This window comes from Stegastes partitus, unplaced genomic scaffold, assembly GCF_000690725.1.
Source record: "Stegastes partitus isolate 25-593 unplaced genomic scaffold, Stegastes_partitus-1.0.2 Scaffold349, whole genome shotgun sequence".
NCBI classification, from domain to species: Eukaryota; Metazoa; Chordata; class Actinopteri; family Pomacentridae; genus Stegastes; species Stegastes partitus.
The window spans coordinates 397,506-405,323 of NW_007578080.1; positions in this window are offsets into that span (position 1 = coordinate 397,506).

Below are 7,818 nucleotides of genomic sequence, written 5' to 3' on the forward strand. Positions count from 1 at the left end.
ACTGAGCTGGCCAAAATGTATTTATTGAACATTTCCAAATTCTTGTTGTTCAAACCTAACATATAAATGTTCAGATCCAGAAAACTATCACATGGCTTTGCTTGGCTCAACAATTTGTGCCAGCAATATAGTTGTAGTACCTGCAATCAGAAATATTAGACAAATACTACTTTTTATGAGAGCTCATCAACAACAGAACAGTAACGTTCACAGGAGAACATTGGCTTCCAACTCAGTCGAGGAGCTCTTTTTCGTGGGTTGAATAATGTGTGCTGGGCTGTGAGTCAGAGATGTTGAAGAGGAGGAGAGAGGTTGCATCCCAGTCATGGTGTTGCTCTACATTCAGTCTGGGTGACGAGGGGCCAGTGCTACTGTATGGGCTGTAGGCAGCGGTGAATCACCGACCTGTTGCAACACTGTAGTGGCACAGATTCCTCTCTAAAAACAAGCTCCCTGTCCTTCTTCCATCTACTCCCCTCCAGTTTGATCTTTTGGACTATCCTCTTCAGGTACACTAAGCGGCATTGCCTATTGTCATGACAACAACAAATTAGCAATGCCACAGTCATGCAAGAAAGAATAAATGCCTCAGGCTTCAGCCTTTGCAGCAGTTCTCTGATTCAAACAGGGCTCTCTGGCTTCATAGTTTCCAGCTAACATCTACAGTTTGAAGATCAGGAGAGGATAACCCAGGCCAATTTGCAAATACAGCATCATTTTCAGAATCTGTGCTTGATATTACAAAGCAATATATTTTTGGAGGTGCATTACAGGCCTAGCCCATTTGGACTGGTTTGCACAATTCATGTGTGTGAATATTTGAATCCATTTGAATATATTTTAGTCAACTATTTTGAAAAAAAAAATGTCTCAAGAGTAGTTACAAGAGCAAATTTACAGTTTACACCCTGTTGTATCTAAGACTTGAAGGTGCTGCAAGTAGCATTGGAGATTATATTACTTGTGCCATGCACCAACACACTCAAAGAAAGCCACAAACATCGGTCAGAAATAGCTACCTTTTGTTACATGGGCTATTACAGGAAAAATCCACACTGAAACTGTTAAAATTGGTGCTGGCAGTTCGCATTTCTCAGCCTGCAGTTTCCAAACAGCTGCTTGTGAGAAGATATGCTGTCAATTTAAAATTCTTCCAACTATCCAGTGGAAGATAAAACAAAAAAGTGTAAACCCAATCAACTAAATCCTCAATTAGCCTTTAATCGCTAATTGGCTGGCATTTTTCCTGAACTCTCCAATGACAAACCTGTTGCATGTTGACTGTCCTACATAACAAGGTGGCACTAAAAACAGTTTACACTGGGACTCTGGCACTGAAGTGTTATCCATTTGTGATGGTCGAGTTGAATGAATATCACAATCTATGAAAGTATGCTAAGCACTTGGAAAAGCACTTCAAAAATCCATCCCATCATTATATCACAAATCCAAATGACAAAGAGGATCAGTGTGGGCTTCTAAAGAAGCCTTTTGGGAAAATGACACTTGAGAATATGGAGCAGCAGAGCTCCCTCTCTCTCATCACTACATACATTAGCATTGGCAGATCTGTTCTGCAGAGAGTTAGCTTCTTTTTGACTACACACAGGTGTCCTTTATTCCCCTTCTGCCATCCACCATCAGTTTGGACTGCCTCCGCAAACAGGTTACAGATTAAACACTCACAAATCTGACTGCACAGTCCTCCTGGCAAACTTTGAACCATTTCAGATGAAACATAGTCAGCATACTATTGTGAACTCAAAAAGAAGAATCATCATGAAGCACTAATCGCATTGCCTGCTTTGTATACACAACCCTTATGTATACAGTATGTTGCATTGTTATATTATCTATTTATATTTTTAATTATCTCTGTCACTAACACAATCTCTCCATTAATATTCAGTTTTTCTCTGCCTAAAAAGTCCTGTCAGTACTGGAATTTGTGATCTAACCAAATAGAAACCAGAAAGATGCAGCAAGCTTCCTTCACCTTTACTCTAGCCTTGGCAAAACCTGCTGTTACCATAGAGATACTTTCCTCCAACCACAGTCTTCATCTTGTTATACTTCTTTTTTTTTACTGACTTTGTAATTTCTTCCCTCTTTCTGCATTTAATCTCAACACAAACTACTTCAGCACCCTATCAAACAGTGGCTTAAGGTGAGCTGAGATCATTTGGAAAATCCCTGCATGATAGACAGTCAGATAAACTTTGTCTTAAAACTTCGTCAGTCTTGGTATAGATTCATCAGATTTCTGAAAAGGCTTTCTGTGGTCTCAGTATGACCATATATAAAAAGTGAAGAGTCTAAACACCACCCCAGGGGAGTGATAGCCATCTGTATGAGTATATGCCACAGTAAGCAGAGCAATGAAGAGAGATGAGCAAACAAAGGCACAGCATTTCAGTGTCGTGACCGAGAATAGTGCTCAGCCCTAACAGACAAGATACAGCTGCTGCATAAGCTCGGAGCTACCTTAGTTATCTCATCCCTCCATGAATCCTCAGCTGTAGTGACAGTCAATCAATCAGTCAAATAATAGTTCCATTTAACAACAATAACTGTAGCAGTTCAGACCTTTAAAGCAAGGATCCTGATTTCCTCCTTATCCCAACCCAGTCATCACGTTCAGTCCCTTCCTTATCTTTGATTGGAGCACTAAATATATTAGTATAGCACTTACTCAGAGACATCAACAGCTGACAGGTTTTCTATGCAGCTCCTTAGACGCGGCAGCTCCTCGTCCGGTAAGCCCGTTCATGTGGGGTCTCCCTAGGAAGCCACCAGCCGGAATGAGAGCTTCGCTGGTTCATCAAATTCGGGGATGTCATCCTCACTGGGGAGAAAGTAGAGCCGAAAGGAGAGAGAGAGAGATGCACTGTGGCAGGGCAGAGAGCTGTGAGGCAGTGAGAGCGAGCGGAGATTACTGCTTACAGAGAGGGAGAGAGGGAGGGAGTGGAGGACTACATAGAAATTGCATTGTAGAGTAATGCAGTAGACCAGTGATCACTAGCGATCACACATACTATAGAGAATGAGAGGAAGCGCTCCCCCCCTCTCTCTCTCTGTCTCTCTCTCTCTCTCTGTCACCCGCTCACCCATACCAACCCCCAACTCTTTCATCCTCTCCCCATACTGCAGCAGCCGTCTCTAATCACACTAATGTATGCAGCTTGACACACGTACTGTACGTTCATTTCGGTTGCTTAAGAGTCCTTGAATCGTAAGGCTCATTAGTTCCTAAACACGGTGACCGTTACTAAACCGCCTCCAAATCAGCACCAGCATTGCAATCTAATAACTGGACAGACAGCGATGCTATGACAGCAACTTTTCTGCTTTCATCTGCAAGTAAAGAAGAAGGAAAGTAATTAAACACAGAAGCATTTTCAATTATTGCAAGATTTTAGCAAAAGAGTTGCAGGTCTGATTTGCAACATTCAGTAGTTTTCCCTTTACACAAAATAGATTCACCAGTTATTATATTTCTATAGATTCTGAGGACCATTTTCTCAGATAAAGGCTAGTTACTAACATTTGAGTCTGTTAAATATTGAACTTCCATTAATATTTTCCCTTTGATGTTATTGTGCTGTTTGTGTTAAAAATCATGCTAATTTTTATTTGACTTAGCTCAACTACAGCAAACTCAAACTCAACTGGTAAGTATACTGTAAACATTAAACAGTACATGTCATGTCACAACCTAACAAGGTCCCCTGTGTCTGACACACTGATCCAGGCTTACCTCAATTTTCTTGTCTTTATGCAAATGTAAGCCAAGTGACACGTCACTGTAATACTTACTTGCAAACAACACACACGATGACAGATTACACACACAGGAACAGATGGCAGAACCTAACCTGGCAAGCAGTACTACATCAGCTCAGCAGAAGGGACAAAATGCTTAGAAGGTGAAAACACAGCACTGTACAATCAATGAGCGTTACAGTAATCAGTGACAGAGAACATGGGCAGTACTCACTTATATTTCTTGCTGTTTGTTAATTTGATTTTTATTATCCTAATGCTAACAAAAGTGTATGATGTCCTTTACTTAGTTGTGTAAAAAAAAAAAACAGTGTGTTTTTGTACCTAAGCCTAGCCCAGTGTACCCCCATATGCTGGCTAGGAATCAGAACCCACCTCCACCATCTCATCTCTACACATCCTCCATACTGTAGAGAACTGACAGAATGTTTCTCTTTTCTCGAGGAATCCAATGCATTATTGACATTTTTGAGATCAGTTGCTTCAGACCTCTTTGATGAAGTCACGCAGATTTGTTACTTTAATCTGGAAAGTAATCTATGTCTGGAGAAATATTCATCCAGGAAGAGGCCTTAATTAAAGAGTTCCCCAGATAGACCGAGGATGAGGTCAAGACCTGCCACAGCAACAAGCGTGCCTGCCTGAAGCCTTTTAAGTAAACTTAAGAACTAATAACTATGGAGGAGAGAAGCACAGAGTTCAGAGAGAAGTTTTCTTATTGATCCTTAATTATCCTTGTGAAAACATGCAGAATGATTTATAAACTGAACTCCTTTTAGCTTATGCCAATACATAATGCAGCATGTTGTTAGAAGTATGACTGCTTTCAGTCTGACACTTTTTCAGACCACAGCAAATAGTTTGGTACCACATAGTATAGTAACCAGAAACTGTGTATCTACAGTCAAAGGAATGGTAAAACTAGATGTGCCATAAAAGGTTACCTCTAAGTCACGTCTCAGCAATAAAGTTGATTTAATGACAAACTGCTCATTTATACTGTAACATTTTAGTGTGTACAATTTACTAACATCAGTATGAGGATGGGCTGCATGTGATTTGGATTACTGGGATGAGGCACAGGCATCATACTGATGTTACCTAGCAACAAGGTATTGTATGTCTCTAAGGCCAAACACTGTTTAATTCTGAAGTGAAGATGGAAAATTACAACGCCTTTTTATAGGATATTTTTGTGGATTTCCACTGTAATGCAAGGTACAGTAATTACCTACTTTTCAGTCACTTTACATTCAAAGTATGTTGACAAATCTTTGTTGTCAGATCTTTAGTGTATACACAGTGTTCTACAATTTACTTGTTTTTTGTTTTTCCTGAAAAATAATTGTAAATACTAATCAGTATAGCATGGCAGAAACTAGGGGGAACATACATAAGATCAGACAGAGTGGTACTGCTTTAGCAGGTGCTATTAGGTTTCCAAGTCATTTACAAGACGTACCAGTGTAAAAGCACTGCCCTCCACTGGCAAAATGTTGAAATAGCCTCATTTCTCCTGTGTGTTCTGTCATGTTGGTATCAGGGTGGGGCTATTAGAGAGAAATACTGCAATCTAGAGGTTTGAAGAGCCTGGTTTTGTTACATAACAGGAAGCAAAACCTTGAATTAGTTGAAAAAAGGCAGAAAAGGCAGAGTCAGGCCTGTATGACTAAGGGTTGGCGTTACATAAGCGCAGAACACTCAGTACTTGGAAGACACTGCTCTTGATCATCACTTTAAACTGTCACTATTAAAGAAGCTAAATTCACTGTCTGAGGGAATTTATAACTGATTACTCATTCCGTAAATCACACAAAAAGGCTACAACACTGATGTGGAATGGGGATGGAAAAATGTAGTCACTACCAATTCTACAAACAATCCTTGTTTAGCAGAAGGCTATGCATGTTCTCTTAGATGAAAATGTCTTTGCTATTGCGTATAAATATTGAATCTCTGTGAAATACCTGCAAGAGCATATTTTATTCATGAATCCTTAAAAAATGTCCACTTGTCTCCACGTATCAAAGCATATATATTATACCCAAAGAAATTGGTAATCATTCAAAAAGAATTGGGTCTCATTTCAGTTTTATAGCACTGACCATTACAACAGCCCCAAAATGCCAAAACGTAGTTCTTGAAAAAGGCTAGCTAGGTGCAGTGATGTAAGAAGGATGATGATTGTTTACCCATCATTTTGGGGAATGTGAATGTAATATCATTTTTTTTCCACAGAGGGAGCCATAGTCTAAAGAGCAAGCAGTGTGTGTTTCCATCCAAAGAGGACAGTCAGTATTATTTGTTATTTTGATCCCTGACTAATGCTTATTTGATGAGTACTCCTGACAAAAGCTTCATGCAATGTAAGATATACTGATACAAACATGTATTTTATGTACAAAAAAAAAAGGTATGTAATGTTACATTTTCAGGGGTCATTAGTTGCATAGTTAATTATAAACACTAAAACTAAAACTAAAACACTAAAACACTAAATAGAAATGATACAAAAAATTGTTGTTTTTTTTAAACCCCACATACACTGCCGCTCAAGCTGTAATACAGTGTTTAACTGTTTTTATAGCACAAATGTTGTTATTTTTCCTTCTATTTGTCATTAACTCAGCACCAGTAGCATTACACTAATAGGGATCATGTCGACTGCTAAATTAATTCAGCTTAGTGGTTTATGAAAGCAGTGAGATTTTGATGTCCTCTGAGGAAATCATCCATTATCCAGTGTGTGACCCCCTTGGCCCCTAAAGCTAGACTACGGTGAACCAGTAGGCTGTGACCCACTTCTTTTGTGCCTTCAGTTTATCAGCTCAGGAGGCTTTGTTTGTAATCATTCATCACCAGTGCCCTGCCCCCCACATCCTAGCCTCATCTCCCCCACCCATCCACACAGAAACATAAAAACAGTAATATCTGTGTAAAGTACTTTAAATCCTTAACCTTTAACCTGGGCTCACACTACGCTCAACTCAATACATATTGTGATGTTAATCCTTAATTTATACCCTCCCCCTAAATTAGCCTCTTAGAATAACTGACAAGCAGTTCTCAAAGATGTCTACCTCACTTTATGAGTACGAGTGATTAGCCTGACTTCTTTTAATAATTCAGCTTCTGGCAACCTCTAATATATGGAGACAGTACTAACTACTAACTAACTACAACTAATAAATGCTACCTAATGCCAAATGTGTATTTTTTTTTTTTTACAAGCAACACTTGTTACCTTAACTGCTGCCACTAAGTTAGCTAGTTACGTCTTGGTATGCTAGCCATTAGAAAGCCTAAACTGCTAATAGCAGCTAAGACATTAGTTACTTTTCAGTTAAAGTAAATATAAGAAGGAATAACATTACTCAAGTATTTACAGAATTGCAATCTAATTACCTTACTGGCTCCAGTATTTCAATTTGAGCTGCATTTTGGACGGAAACTGTTTCGCAAGTTATTGAAACGGTGTAAAACATGGATGTCATTAAAACATCGCGATACTTTTGTTCTGTCACTCTCTGATGTTCTAACCTCCCCTTTAGGCCTCCCACTAATTCACACATCCTATATATCTGGCTATGTATAATTACTTGTAGACGTTTGTGAAAACATGATGCCTGATATGAATGAGGTCCAGTTTGCTGGTAGACTATCTTGACCAGAGTTGTTTATTATTATTTAGCTTCAGGTCACCTGGTCGCTACTAGCACTAGGGGAGAGCAAACCATAGACTGTATAAAATTTATACATAAATTCTACATAAATTTATACCTTCTTTCATACAGTCTATGGAGCAAACTGACGAGTGGTCAGACCACGGAGTCTATAATCAATATACAGGTCAGAGAGGCTACTTTCTACTATTAAATAATGTAACTACTGGTGTAAATGTTTACGACTACCAATAGCAACCCAAACAGCTATTAATGAATTGGCTATATCGTCATAGACGGTACGCTAGCAAATAAATATCCTTAGCTGCCATTATCTACTAGACATAGCTAGCAGTTAGCTACATTAAGACCT